This window comes from Scyliorhinus canicula, chromosome 2 (genome assembly GCF_902713615.1).
Source record: "Scyliorhinus canicula chromosome 2, sScyCan1.1, whole genome shotgun sequence".
NCBI lineage: Eukaryota > Metazoa > Chordata > Chondrichthyes > Carcharhiniformes > Scyliorhinidae > Scyliorhinus > Scyliorhinus canicula.
The window spans coordinates 223,400,676-223,415,104 of NC_052147.1; the positions used below are offsets into that span (position 1 = coordinate 223,400,676).

General features: G+C 50.5%; 1 protein-coding gene across 2 annotated transcripts in view; it reads left to right on the forward strand.

Moving 5' to 3' along the window:
• The first annotated feature begins 875 nt into the window (after nucleotides 1-875).
• The window catches only part of psmd14 (proteasome 26S subunit, non-ATPase 14), a 169,620-nt gene continuing 156,066 nt past the window's right edge, over nucleotides 876-14,429 (forward strand). The window contains exon 1 of one of the 2 annotated variants that reach the window (XM_038789661.1): nucleotides 876-947. The gene's annotated coding sequence lies outside the window, so the exon portion shown is untranslated. The remainder of the gene's footprint in view (nucleotides 948-14,429) is intronic. The other variant, XM_038789660.1, reaches the window with a different exon arrangement.

Genomic DNA, 14,429 nt, shown 5'->3' on the forward strand with positions numbered 1-14,429 from the left:
CTCCTTGGAGGAAAAGACTTAGAGGAGATTTGAGTGATGTTCAAAATCATTAGGGGCTGGACAGAGGAGATAGGGAGAAACTGTTCCTTCTCATGAAAGGATCAAGAACAAGAGTGATTTGCAAAATAAGTAAATGTGGTGTGAGAAGAAACTTTTTTCACACAACTAGTTGTTTGGGTCTGGTCTATGCACTGCCTGGAAGTGTGGTGGAGGTTCAATGAAGGCATTCAAGAGGGCCCGTGATGAGTAATTGAATAGAAACAATGTACCGGGAAAGGGCAAGAGAATGGCAGTAAGTCATGATGCTGGTTTGGAGAGCTGGCACAGATAGGACAGGCTGAATGGCTGCCTCCTGCACTGGGACAATTCTGTGTGACAACATTATTTAACTGACTTTTTTCTTGTTCATGGGATGTGGGCGTCGCTGGCAGGGCCAGGATTTGTTGCCCATTTCAGAGTCAATCACATTGCTGTGGGTCTGGGGGTCACATATGACCAGGTAAGGATGACAGATTTCCTTCCCTAAAGGACATCCGTGAACCAGATGGGTTTGGTCAATAATCGACAACGGTTTAATGGCCATCATTAGACTTTTGATTCCAGATTTTTTCAAAATTGAATTCAAATTGTACCATCTCCAAATCTGGGATTCAAACCCACGTTACCATGGGTCTCTGGATTACTGGTCCAGTGACACCACTATGCCACTGAAGTGCGAGCAGCCCTTTCATGGGATGGGGTGGGGGGACTGCACTTCTCTCTGCAGATCTCTCTGCAGATGCTGAGTTTGGGGCCCTTTGTTGTCCTTTTTGTATTTCAGTGTGTAATCCTGTGTGTCTCTCTCCGGGGGGGGGGGGGGAGAGAGAGAGAGATAAGCGGATCTGATCGTTTGACCCGGAAGTGGAGCGAGCCGCCCAGACAGGCTGATTCATTGGTGAGCGCGAGCGGTGAGTTCGGTTTGTATTTAAAATAATAATAATAATTTAAGCACAAGATGATTTGGGGGGGGGGGGCTGGACTGTGAGGAGAAGGGAGCCGGCGTGGGGAGGAGAGAGCAGTTGGGTCCGGTCTCCGAGAGCCGCTCTGGAGCTGGATCAGGACAAGGTGCCGGCCGGGCTCGGCCCAAAGTGACCACCCCCTCCGCCTCCCAAGGCCGCCTGGGGCCTGCAGGCTCCACCTGCCCCTCTTCCCAGTACCCTGCCCAGGGGAAACCCAGCCTCGCTGCCCCACGTGAGTTCAATAAGGATGATGCAGGAGAGTGGCTTCTGAAAACTACAGTTCTCGACTTTAAAAGAAACAAATGAATAAAAATTAGTGCCTGTAACACCAGCTCACAAATTAATACTCGTATACTGAGCCCAGGAAACGAAGAGGTGGGTGGGAGAAGCAGAGGGACTCTTGTGGAAAGCAGCTGGTAGTGAGGAGGGAGTGGGTAGAGACTTTTTAAAAAGAAGGCAGCAAGTTTTGCTATCGAATGAGCAGCTGGTGTTAGTTAGGAGGGAGCCAAGGTGTTTGGGGGAAGAAGTCCTCTGTTGGAGGAGTGAAGAACGTAGGCAGGGGGAAGAAGTCCTCTGTTGGAGGAGTGAACAACGTAGGCAGGAGATATTCAAAGGAAGCAGTGCAACAGACGGATCTGGGGAATACACGTGACAATTTTCGAATCAAATTGTGGATTCACATGGGCCACTGCACGATGTAGAGTGCAGACGTAGTATACTTTTTGGTGTTTTAAAATTTGTAGAGGGTTGGTAAAGATAAACATGCTATGAAATATTGGGTGAATCTCAGCCCCGATGTTTGTCAGCATGGGTTACAGCCAGAAGTTGAAGAAGAGGGTTATAAGAACAAAAGACTTGCACTGAGGTGGGTTTTTTTAAGGACTTTGAGATCTGACAACATGACTCCAGATCCAATTATAGCCATAGTACAAACAGACTAAAGAGCTGGATTCCAGAGATGAGGTGTGAGTGGCTGCTTTTGACATCGAGAGAACCCGAGTGAAATTGAAGTCAATAGGAATAAAGGGAAAACTCACCCACAAATAAGATAGTAAGAAGTCTTACAACACCAGGTTAAAGTCCAACAGGTTTGTTTCAAACACGAGCTTTCGGAGCACGGCTCCTTCACCTGAAGAAGGAGCCGTGCTCCGAAAGCTCGTGTTTGAAACAAACCTGTTGGACTTTAACCTGGTGTTGTAAGACTTCTTACTGTGCTCACCCCAGTCCAACGCCGGCATCTCCACATCACAAATAAGATGGTATTGTTGTTTAGGGCAATCATTTTAGCCCAAAGATATTGGTACAGGAGTTCCTCAGGACAGTATCCGAGGCCCAACAATCTTCATCAGTAACCTTCCCTCCATTGACGTAGATTAGATTGGATTTGTTTATTGTCACGTGTACTGAGGTACAGTGAAAAGTATTTTTCTTTTTAAAAAAATAATTTTATTTAAATTTCTTTACAGAAAATATAACGACAAACAATGAAAAGCAACAATAAAACACCATAGTATCTGTAACACCCCCAAGACCGTATAAACGCATGTATTTCACCCCCCCCACCCCCCCAAACCTAGTAAACAACAAGAGAACTTAAAATAAATTAAAATTAAATAAACAAACATAGTCACCCCCCCCCCCCCCCCCCCCCCCCCCCCCCGGTTGCTGCTGCTGACCCAATACCCTATCGCTGAGCCAGAAAGTCGAGGAAAGGTTGCCACCGCCTAAAGAGCCCTTGTACCGATTCTCTCAGGGAAAATTTGACCTTCTCCAGCTTAATAAAACCCGCCATGTCATTGATCCAGGTCTCCATGCTTGAGGGTCTCGCATCCTTCCACTGTAGCAAGATCCTCCGCCGGGCTACTAGGGACGCAAAGGCCAGAACACCGGCCTCATTCGCCTCATGCACTCCTGGCTCCACCGCAAAAATCGCGAGTCACCAGCCTGGCTTGACCCTGGATCCTACCACCCTCGACACCGTCCTCGCCACCCCCTTCCAGAACTCCTCCAGTGCCGGGCATGCCCAGAACATATGGGCGTGGTTCGCTGGACTCCCCGAACACCTGACACACCTGTCTTCGCCCCCAAAGAACCTACTCATCCTAGACCCGGACATGTGGGCCCGGTGCAGCACCTTGAATTGGATGAGGCTAAGCCGCGCACATGAGGAGGAAGAGTTAACCCTCTCCAGGGCATCAGCCCATGTCCCATCCTCAAACTGTTCCCCCAGTTCCCCCTCCCACTTAGCCTTTAGCTCCTCTACTGACGCCTCCTCCACCTCCTGCATTACCTTGTAGATATCAGATATCTTCCCATCCCCGACCCAGACCCCCGAAAGCACCCTGTCACTCACCCCCCTCGCAGAAAGAAAGGGAATCCCTCCACCTGCCGCCTAGCAAACGCCTTTACCTGCAGATACCTGAACATGTTCCCCGAGGGGAGCCCGAATTTCTCCTCCAACTCCCCCAGGCTCGCAAACCTCCCATCAATGAACAGGTCCCTCAGCTGTCTGATGCCCGCTCTGTGCCAACCCTGGAACCCCCCATCAGTGTTCCCCGGATGAACCGATGGTTCCCCCTTAACGTAGCTTCCATCGAGCCCCCCACTTCCCCCCTATGTCGCCTCCACTGCCCCCAAATCTTGAGGGTAGCCGCCACCACCGGACTCGTGGTATACCTCGTAGGAGGGAGCGGCCACGGCACCGTTACCAGGGCCCCCAGGCTTGTGCCTCCACAGGACACCATCTCCAATCGTTTCCATGCTGCACCCTCCCCCTCCATCACCCACTTGTGCACCATCGACACATTGGCCGCCCAATAATACCCCGAGAGATTGGATAACGTCAGCCCCCCACCATCTCTACCCTGCTCCAAGAAGACCCTCTTCACCCTCGGGGTCCCATGCGCCCAAACAAAGCTCATGATGCTGCTAGTCACCCTCCTAAAAAAGGCCCTAGGGATAAAGATGGGCAAACACTGAAAAAGGAACAAGAACCTCGGGAGAACCGTCATTTTGACGGACTGCACTCTACACGCCAGCGATAGCGGCACCATGTCCCACCTTTTGAATTCCTCCTCAATCTGCTCCACAAGCCTGGTAAAATTAAGCTTATGGAGAGTCCCCAACTCCAGCCCACCTGCACCCCCAGGTATCTGAAACTCTTCACTGCCCTCTTAAACGGGAGCCTCCCAATTCCCTTCTCCTGATCACCCGGGTGCACTACAAATACCTCGCTCTTGCCCAGATTCAACTTATAGCCCGAGAAGCTCCCAAACTCAGCCAACAGCTCCATCACCCCCGGCATTCCCCCCTCTGGGTCCGCCACATACAACAGCAGGTCGACCACATACAGTGATACCCTATGTTCCTCCCCACCCCGCACCAGGCCCCTCCACCTCCCCGACTCCCTCAGCGCCAAAGCCAGAGGTTCTATCGCCAGTGCAAAAAGCAAGGGGGACAGGGGCACCCCTGCCTGGTCCCACGGTAGAGCCTGAAGTAATCTGATCTCCTTCCATTGGTGACTACACTTGCCGTCGGGGCCTCGTAGAGCAACCTCACCCATTTGATGAACCCCTCCCCGAATCCGATACGCTCCAGCACCTCCCACAGGTACCCCCACTCAACTCTATCAAACGCCTTCTCTGCATCCAGCGCCACCACTATCTCCGCCTCCCTCTCCACCGCCGGCATCATAATAACATTTAACAATCTCCGCACATTCGTGTTGAGCTGCCGCCCCTTGACAAATCCTGTCTGATCCTCGTGTATCACCCCTGGCACACAATCCTCTATCCTGGTGGCCAGGATCTTCACCAGCAACTTAGCATCCACATTGAGGAGCGAGATTGGCCTGTATGATCCACACTGCAAGGGGTCCTTGTCCCGCTTCAGGATCAGAGAGATCAGCGCCCGTGACATCGTCGGGGGCAAAGCCCCCCCCCCCCCCCCCCCCCCCATGCCTCATTGAAGGCTCGCACCAACAGGGGGCCCACCAGATCCGCATACTTTTTATAAAATTCCACCAGGAACCCACCCGGCCCCGGCGCCTTACCCGACTGCATTTGACCAATCCCCCTGACTAGCTCCTCCAACTCTATCGGCGCCCCCAGCCCCTCCACCAGCTCCTCCTGCACCTTTGGGAAGCGTAGCCTGTTCATGAAGCTCTCCCCACCCCCACCGGTGGCTCCGACCGGTACAGTTCCTTGTAAAAGTCCCCAAAGACCCCGTTCACCTCTACCCCCTTCCGCACCACATTCCCACCCTTATCCGTCACTCCACCAATTTCCCTAGCCGCATCTCGCCTGCGGAGCTCATGCGCCAACATCCTGCTCGCCTTCTCCCCATACTCATACACCGCGCCTTGCGCCCTCCTCCACTGTGTCTCCGCCTTTCTGGTGGTCAACAAGTCGAATTTGGCCTGCAAACTACGCCGTTCCCCCAGCAACCCCTCCTCCGGGGCCTCTGCGTACCTCCTATCCACGTCCAGGAGCTCCCCCACCAGTCTCTCCCTCTCCCTCCTTTCCCTATGGGCCCGGATGGAAATCAGCTCCCCCCGAATCACTGCTTTCAGAGCCTCCCAGACCATCCCCACCCGGACCTCCCCCGTGTCGTTGGTCTCAAGATACCCCTCAATACTTCCCGAGGACCCTCCCACACACCTCCTCATCAGCCAGCATCCCCATATCCAGGCGCCACAGCGGGCGCTGATCCCGCGCCTCCTCCATCTCCAGATCGACCCAGTGCGGAGCATGGTCTGAAATTGCTATGGCCGAATACTCGGCATCCTGCACCTTCGGGATCAATCCCCTGCTCAGGACGAAAAAATCTATTCGGGAGTAAACCCTATACACATGGGAGAAAAAGGAATACTCCTGCGCCCTCGGCCTCCCAAACCTCCAGGGATCCACCCCTCCCATCTGGTCCATAAACCCCCTCAGCACCTTGGCCGCCGCCGGCCTCCTACCCGTCCTTGAACTGGACCGGTCCAGTGGGGATCTAGCACCGTGTTAAAGTCCCCCCCCCATGATCAGGCCCCCTGCCTCCAGGTCCGGAATGCGGCCCAACATGCGCATCATAAAGCCAGCATCATCTCAATTCGGGGTATACACATTTACCAGCACCACCTTCTCTCCCTGCAGCCTACCCTTCACCATAATAAATCTGCCCTCCTTGTCCGCCACCACCTCAGACGCCTCGAACGCCACCCTCTTCCCCACCAGAATCGCCACCCCCCGGTTCTTCGCATCTAATCCTGAGTGGAAAACCTGCCACACCCACCCCTTCCTCAGACGAACCTGGTCCGCCACCTTCAAGTGGGTCTGCTGGAGCATAGCCACGTCCGCCTTCAGCCCCTTCAAATGAGAAAATACCCGAGCCCGCTTAACCGGCCCATTCAGCCCCCTCACGTTCCAGGTGATCAGCCGGATCAGAGGGCACCCGCCCCCCCCCTCCCCCGCCAGCTAGCCATAGCTCATCGACTGCTTGCCCCAGGCCAGCACACCCCGCCCGACCCGTTCCCCATGACGATACCGCCTCCCCTCTACCCCCCCCGGCCCACACCAGCTCTCTCCTGGCACTTCCAGCAGCAACCCGGTATTACCCCCCAGGCTAGGAACCCTCCTAGCCGCGACGCACCCTCCATGGTACTTCCGTGAGTCAGCTGACTTCTGCTGACCCCGGCAAAACCCGGCCCCTCCCGACATGGGGTCATCCCCCCTCCTGCCACACCTCCTTGGCACGGCTTCAGCGTGGGAAAAAACCAGTAGAGGCCACGCCCCCACCGCCAGCTCCACCCCCCTGCCCCGCAGCGTGGGAAACCAGAGGAAAGCCCGCACTTTCACACTGCCCCACCCCACCCTTCTGACGCAGCTCCCCAAATTCCAGCTCCACCCCATCCCACAGCCCCGTACAGAAGAAAAAAAAACAAACCCCTAACATTCCCCACATAACACAAAACCATACCCAACAGACCCACCTGGAAACAGAGCAAAAACCAGCATAGAAAACACATGTCAAAATTACAAAAACAGCAACAGCAAAAACAGCAACGACCGTAGTACACCGGACCCCGCAGCCCCCAGACCCTAGTTCGAGTCCAGCTTCTCTGCCTGTACAAAGGCCCACGCCTCCTCCGGGGACTCGAAGTAGTGGTGCCGGTCCTTATATGTCACCCACAGACGCGCAGGCTGCAGCATTCCAAATTTGACCTGCTTGGCATGCAGCACCGCCTTCGTCCGGTTAAACCCGGCCCGCCGCTTAGCCACCTCCGCACTCCAGTCCTGGTAGATTCGCACTACCGAATTCTCCCACTTGCTGCTCCTCTCTTTCTTGGCCCAGCGCAGCACACACTCCTGGTCACTGAATCGATGGAACCGCACCAGCACCGCCCGTGGGGGTTCATTCGCCTTGGGCCTCCTGGCCAGCTCTCTGTGGGCTCCCTCAAGCTCCAGGGCAAATGGAAGGACCCCGCTCCCATCAACGAGTTCAGCATCTTGGCCACATAGGACGGAAGATCCGACCCCTCCAGCCCCTCCGCCAGGCCCAGGATCCTCAAATTCTTCCGCCTCGTGCGAAAGTCCAGCTCCTCCAAGCGGTCTTGCCACTTTTTGTGAAGTGCCTCGTGCAACTCCAACTTCCCCACGAGGAGCACGGCCTCCTCCTCCCGCACGGCCTGCCGCTGCAACTCCCGAATGGCCACCCCCTGGGCTGTCTGGGTCTCAAGCAGCTTGTTGGTAGTCGCATTCAGGGAGTCCAGCAACTCAGCCTTCAGCTCCGCAAAACAGCGCAGAAGAGCAGCTTGCTGCTCCTGCGCCCACTTCCACCAGTCCTCGGGTGCTCCGCCAGCCGCCATTTTGTCCTCCTTCCCCCGCTTTTTCTGGGGAGCTGCTGCAGTCTTTTCCTTTGCCCCACTCCGGGCATGCACCATAAATTTCAGGGAATGTTCCTCCAAACACCTTCCCCCACCGGGAATCATCGAAACAGCGCCGTTTGGGGCCCTAAAACAGGCCCGAAAGTCCTTTAATAGCGGGAGATTCCGAACGTGCGGCTTAGCTCCGCATCACCGCAACCGGAAGTCGAAAAGTATTTTTCTGCGAGCAGCTCAACAGATCATTAAGTACATGGGAAGAAAAGGGAATAAAAGAAAATACATAATAGGGCAACACAAGATATACAGTGTAACTACATAAGCACTGGCATCGGATGAAGCATACAGGGTGTAGTGTTAATGAGGTCAGTCCATAAGAGGGTCATTTAGGAGTCTGGTGACAGTGGGGAAGAAACTGTTTTTGAGTCTGTTCATGCGTGTTCTCAGACTTCTGTATCTCCTGCCCAATGGAAGAAGTTGGAGGAGTGAGTAAGCCGGGTGGGAGGGATCTTTGATTATGCTGCCCACTTTCCCCAGGCAGCGGGAGGTGTAGATGGAGTTAATGGATGGGAGGCAGGTTTGTGTGATGGACTGGGCGGTGTTCACGACTCTCTGAAGTTTCTTGAGGTCCTGGGCCGAGCAGTTGCCATGCCAGGCTGTGATGCAGCCCAATAGGATGCTTTCTATGGTGCATCTGTAAAAGTTGGTACGGGTTAATGTGGACATGCCGAATTTCCTTAGTTTCCTGATGAAGTATAGGCGCTGTTGTGCTTTCTTGTGGTAGCGACAACGTGGGTGGACCAGGACAGATTTTTGGAGATGTGCATCCCTAGGAATTTGACACTGCTGTACTTTGCTTCCTGAAGTCAATGACCAGCTCTTTAGTTTTGCTGGCATTGAGGGAGAGATTGTTGTCGCTACACCACTCCACTAGGTTCTCTATCTCCCTCCTGTATTCTGACTCGTCGTTATTCGAGATCTGGCCCACTATGGTCGTATCGTCAGCAAACTTGTAGATGGAGTTGGAACCAAGTTTTGCCACACATTCGTGTGTGTACAGGGAGTAGAGTAGGGGGCTAAACACGCAGCCTTGCGGGGCCCCGGTATTGAGGACTATTGTGGAGGCGGTGTTGTTGTTCATTCTTATTGATTGTGGTCTGTTGGTCAGAAAATTGAGAATCCAGTTGCAGAGTGGAGAGCCAAGTCTTAGGTTTTGGAGCTTTGATATGAGCTTGGCTGGGATTATGGTGTTGAAGGTGGAGCTGTAGTCAATAAATAGGAGTCTGATGTAGGAGTCCTTGTTTTCGCGATGCTCTAGGGATGAGTGTAGGGCCAGGGAAATGGCGTCTGATGTGGACCGGTTGCAACGGTATGCGAATTGCTGTGGATCAGGGCGTTCTGTGAGTATGGAGGTGATGTGCTTCATGATCAACCTCTTGAAGCACTTCATTACGACTGAAGTCAGGGCCACCGGACGGTAGTCATTGAGGCACATTGCCTGGTTCTTCTTTGGTACCGGTATGATGGTGGTCTTCTTGAAGCAGGTGGGGACCTCGGAGTGGATTAGGGACAGGTTAAAGATGTCTGTGAATACCTGTGCCAGCTGGTCCGCGCAGGCTCTGAGTGCACGACCAGGGATCCTGTCCGGGCCCGTTGCCTTTCGAGGTTTCACTTTCAGGAAGGCCGATCTGACTTCGGAAGCTGTGATGGTGGGTATGGGTGAATTATGGGCTGCTGGTGCACTCGACTGTGGATTGTTGGTTACCTGCTCGAACCGAGCATAGAATGCATTGAGTTCATCGGGGAGGGGTGCGCTGCTGCCAGAAATACTGCTCGGCTTTGCTTTGTCGCCCGCTATGTTGTTTAGTCCTTGCCACAACCGCCGAGAGTCTGTGACTCTAGCTTGGTTTGATATTCTCTCTTGGCATCTCGGATGGCTTTGCGGAGGTCGTACCTGGATTTCTTGTATAGCTCAGGGTCGTCTGCCTTGAACGCCTCCGATCTGTCCTTCAGTAGGGAGTCAATCTCGCGATTGAGCCATGGTTTCCGGTTGGGGAATGTACGTACTGCTTTCTTTGGCACGCAGTCATCCACTTAAATTTAGAAATGGGGATGTTCACATAGTTTTCAGTTCTTTTTTCAACTCTTCAGAAAATGAAGCTTCAACATCTCATCTTGCCACTATCTTCCAAAAATATAATGTCAGGTTCTATGACACTGATGACACTCCGCTCTACCTTGCTACAAACACTCTCAACCACTCTGCTGTCTGATTTGTAACACTTCTTATCTGACATACAGTCTTGGATGAACAACAATTCCTCCAATTAAGCATTGGGAAGACCAAAGCCATTATTTTCATTCCCATCACTAACACCATTTTCTAGCCACCTCATCCCACGCCCTTGTCACTCTGAGGCTTAACCAGACCAGTTGCAACCATGATGAGTGTCTGACCATATATCCACTCCATCACCAATTTCCATAACACAGCACCTCTCTGCCTTTGTCTCAGCTCATCCACTGCTGAAACCCTCATCCATGTATTTCTATGTCTAGACTTACTGACTGCTCTTCCTGCTCACATTCCTATCTTCCATAAACTGGAACTCAAAAATTTGCTGCTCCATTCAAATTGCCACTGTGACCTGTTCATTTATTGCTCCTCTGCTAGCTGACCTAGATTGGTTGAAGATCTGACAATGCCTCAAAGTTCACATCCTTATTTTCAAATTCCTCCCTGGCCTTTCGCCTCCCTATCTCTCTAAACTGCCCCAGCTCTACAACCTATTGAAATTGCTCTGCTGTCCATGTCTGGCCTGTTGCACATCCCTAGATTAAATTGTTGCAGTAAAACTTTTGAAGTATCACTGTTCAACTGTCAGAAGCATGACAGACAATTTGGGCAGAACAAGCAGATACAAATGCCAAAAAGATGAGACAACCTTTTTTAGCGATGTTAATTCTGGGATAAATATTGATCAGGACACTGGGGATGTGTTAAATAATGCCATGGGGTCTTTTGCATTCCCCTGAGAGGGCAGATGGAGCCCCCAGTTTGATATTCAACAGTTTGAAAGATGGCATCTCTGGCAGTACAGCAATCCATTCGTACTGTACCAAGCGTTGGCCTAGATTTTTGTGCTCCGGTCTGTCTGTGGGTGGGACTTGAACCTACCATTTTCTGACTTTGGTGGGCCTGCTATTCTTTAAGTTATGGCTATTGAGCAGTCTATATTGCAGAGGGAAAGGAAAGTAGTATGGTAGGTGTAGGAAACTGAGCATGATAGGCTGCTGCCTCACTCAATTTGAGAAAGCAGTCTGGAACATTGCACTTCAGAGGATTGGAGATACTTGTGGAAACCAGTGAGATGGCCTTAGCTTTGTTAACATCCAGCTGGAGCATAGCCTCTGACTGGAGTTTAACATGGAAGCATAAGAGGATGTTTTGAAGGCAACATCAAGGCTATGGACAGTCAGAAGTAAACGTCTAATGCTTTTTTAAAGTTACTGTGGGAATCTGATTGCACTACCCTTTTTGTATAATGTGTACAAGAGCATAGTGGCCCTCTGTGTGAAAATCATTATCATTTTCCCTTTAGTTCATTCACCAATTCCATAGGATCCAGAATGACGCCGTTCAGCCCATCCAGTCTGCACCGACCTGCCAAATGAACACCTCACATAGGCCCACTTCCCTGTGCCCTATCCCCGCAACCGCGCCTACCTTACACAGCTTTGGACATTAAGGCGTAATTTAGCATGGCCAATCCACCAAACCTGCCCATTTTTGGACTTATTTAAAGATTATTTCAAACAGAGTCTTTAATGACTGTATTGGAAGGACTTAAATGAGTGGTCAGAGTAGGAACACTAAATACACAGCAGAAATCCATTGCAGGAGGACAGATTTCTGTACAGTAAGGCTATCAAGGGACATTGAGCTAAAGTGGGAAAATTGAGATGAGGTATAGATCAAACGTGATATAATTGAATGACAGCAGGATTGAGGAGCTGAGTGGACTAACAACTGTTTCTATTTACCTAAAAGCTCAAATCGAGTAATAGTTGGAGAGGATGGAAGATTTAGTGTGGATTTGTTGAGAGCAATGACAATGAAAGAGATGGTGCTTAAGGAAGAAATACAAGTTGATAATGTTGGGAAGCTGAGGAATGAGAAGGTGAGGGCAGCACGGTGGCCTAGTGGTTAGCATAACCGCCTCACGGCGCTGAGGTCCCAGGTTCGATCCCGGTTCTGGGTCACTGTCCGTGTGGAGTTTGCACATTCTCCCCGTGTCTGCGTGGGTTTCGCCCCCACAACCCAAAAATGTGCAGAGTAGGTGGATTGGCCACGCTAAATTGCCCCTTAATTAGAAAAAATAATTGGCTAATCTAAATTTATAAAAAAAAAAGGAATGAGAAGGTGATGAGTGGTCAGTAGATAAGATGAAAAAGGATAGAAGGATGCAGTAGAAAGTTTCATTGTCCATTAGATAGGCTGATGGGAAAGTAGCTTCCATTCTGTTTGTAAGAATATTATGAGTTCCCGAATCCAAGGTGAAGTTGGAAGCAGTTCTGAGAAAATGGTAATTAGTAGAGAAAGCAGATTATATTGGATAAATAAACAGTTCAGCTGCAGAGCGAATGATCCAACCACTTGAAGGTATACTGCAGGTGGACATATACATTGAAGCGCAACCTTCTGGTTAGATGCTAAAGAATTGTCGTTCAGAGGAGTGGTGGGGCTGGTGGGTATGTGAGATCCAAGGGGTACGAGGCAACAGTTATAGAGGTATAACTATTATTACAGATGGTATGATGGAGCTTGGGAGTGAATGAGAGTTGGCTAGACCACTAAAGTGACTGGGGTTGGTGTTTTTGAGATGTTAAGTGATGGTCGATATGTGGGGCTGGCATGGCAGGCCAATCCAGAAAAATGGATATAAGGAAATTGTTGTACAGAATTTGGTCAGCAATAGCTGCCAACCGGGGTGGGGTTGGTGTTGGTTGACTATATTCAGTATTGACCATGAGCGTGAGTCAAGGAGTTGATTTTGAGCATGAAGCTGTGTGAGATGTGCAGGACAAGAAAGTAAGTGGATCAGTTGCAGTGATGAGCATAGGGACAGGACATTGATTTCAAATAAATTCATTGCGGATAATGTTGTTCTGCAGAAGCTAAGGTGGAATGAGGGAGGGAATTGTAGAAAGGGGAAGTAGGGTGGATAAAGGGTGAGATAAAGATAAACAAGCAGCGGAATGTGAAAGGTGGAATCTTGATATACAGTAGATCATGGTGTGTAAGTTGACCCAGTGAATAAGGCAATCTTTTTACATGCCAGAATTCGCATTTAGGCCTTTACTTGACATAGAAGTCATCCCCCGCTTTTCTTGCATATGAAGTGTATGTTTTACTCAGCTTTATAAGTTGGTGTATGTGATTAAGTGGGGAATATGGGCTGTGTTGCCAAGTTGATGTTTGGGAGTATAAGAGGCCCACAATGAGTAGACCGTACGTAGTGGACAATACTCTGAAATGGGCCATCCAGAAAAAAGAATGAAGTATGAAGCTGGTATCAAGCTATCATTGCTAACTCCAAATAAAGTTACGAGCTCCTAGCATTCTGAATCCAGCGAGGGAATTTGTTCATGAAAAACTGGTGAGAAAATGGAAGAGGAAGCAATCCACCCTGAAGAAGATGCCGAAGCCCAAATGAATTATCAGAACAGGAACCAGCAACTGACCTGATCTTGCGAAGCATGTTTTGGAATGAGTCTTCAAACATGTTAGAATAGTTATATGATCACCAGAAATGGAATGCGTGGTACCTAAATGGGCAAAATGAAACGCCGGTCCAGCAACAGCTGATTGGTGTAACCATATGGTGTAGCAGAAGACCTAAGAACCAAGATTCCTTTGGCTGATCAATGTACACGATGTGCCGGATTGCCAGCGAACCGTGTTCACATGTTCTGGTTATGTCCAAAACTAATGGGGTTTGGGAAGGGTGTTATGGATGAGCTGTCTCGGGTGGTGAGGGTAGTGGTCACGCCTCCTCCATGGGTAGCCTATCTTTCGTATATCAGAGGATCCTGGTGTCCTGGTGGGAAATGGGGCCAACGTCATGGCATTCGCCTCCTTACTGGCACAAAGGAGAATTTTGCCCAATTGGCGAGGCTCAGAACCGCCAAGCACTGGGTCATGGGTACAGGATCTTGCTGAGTTCCTTCATTTGGAGATCAAGTTTGTCATTAGAGGTTCGGATGAAGGGTTCTCTGAGGTGGAAGCTGTTCATTGACTTTTTCAAGAACTACTAGACCGTCAGCAGGGGTGGGGAGAGAGAATAGTAATTCTGTTGACTATTAAGGGGCAGGAGGATTCATTATTTTGTTTTACTAAGAAATAAAAATGTTTATCGTCTTGCTCGATGTCATATTTTTTTATAAACATTTTATTGAGGTATTTATGGTTTTATAACAGTAAAAGACACAGTGTACATACAAATATAAACATAGTGCAAAAGCCGTCTTCCTCTGTCACACGTCCCACCTTTTTTAACTGCGTA